A 1,027-nucleotide genomic window follows, 5' to 3' on the forward strand; every position below is an offset into this window, starting at 1 on the left:
TTGCAAAATCCACTTGAACATGACGCTGCTTTTTTCGAAGTTTCTCAAGAACCCTTCGAGCCAGAGAATTCGTTTTGGCATCGTTGGATAGAGAACTGAATGGGAGGGGTCATGATCCGCCCTTGACCGAAAATTGGTTTGGGCATACGACCAACCGAAACGTTATGATAAAACCATCTTTGTAGGACAATAGAAGTCCGACTAAACTGTTCAATTTTTCCTAGGTAGTTCTTTCGTCCTCGTCCATCACCCTGTATATTGGATTTGTTAAACTCTCAGATATTAAACGACAATTTCGTTAATATACGGCAAAACGTTTAGGAAAAGTGAACCGTTGCAGCGGGCATCTGCAGCCCGGTCGAATGGCAGATAAATAAATTCCGCACAACCGGCATCAAAAATTGGGTCAGTTTTGAGTTCTAAAACTCCGAAGTTTGACCGCATACCTGATTTAAATAAATCGGCCACTTGGAATGGAATTTTATTGGCAATGCGAGTGGCAACGCAGCCGAAGAAATTATTCATTTATGCCATTTATCTTCCATATTGTGACAGTCTCCACCTGGAGTCCACCAAAGAGAAACCGACGGCCACTTGTCAAATCGTGTGGTAATCAAGGCGATCAAAGGTCCGCGAAAAGATGCCAATTTCGCATCTTTTGCGATTTGTTTCGTTAACTGATTCGTTAAAGTGATGGTCGGGAAGTGCTGTTTTGAGAAATCGCGAAAATCAATCATTCGTCAAGCTTTGCAGGAAAAATGGGGCCAAACGCATCAAGCCTACTGATGAGGATCTTCAAGAAGATGCTGGAGCTTTATTACCAGTTTTCTGTTTAATCTGCTTAGTCAAGTGCGTTTTCAATCTTAGATATTAAGGCTCTTTAAGGAGGAAAGTCAAATGTTTGTCGGCCCAACTTGGATTCACTAGCAAATATATATAAAGATTGTCATTGTAGAGGAACATTTTAGGTACGGATTTTCGATTGCAGTTTCTTCTCGGAAAAGATTCACCAATTAACAAAAAAAAA

General features: G+C 40.8%; 2 protein-coding genes across 2 annotated transcripts in view; both read right to left on the minus strand.

The window, feature by feature from the left end:
• LOC109538708 overlaps positions 1-1,027 on the minus strand; it is a 114,891-nt gene that overhangs the window by 9,543 nt on the left and 104,321 nt on the right. The window lies entirely within an intron of this gene.
• The window catches only part of LOC109538611 (collagen alpha-1(IV) chain), a 138,449-nt gene that overhangs the window by 1,583 nt on the left and 135,839 nt on the right, over positions 1-1,027 (minus strand). The gene's annotated exons all lie outside the window — the stretch shown is intronic.

Source organism: Dendroctonus ponderosae, unplaced genomic scaffold (genome assembly GCF_020466585.1).
Source record: "Dendroctonus ponderosae isolate FM_Combo_2020 unplaced genomic scaffold, Dpon_F_20191213v2 Dpon_F_20191213_3, whole genome shotgun sequence".
NCBI lineage: Eukaryota > Metazoa > Arthropoda > Insecta > Coleoptera > Curculionidae > Dendroctonus > Dendroctonus ponderosae.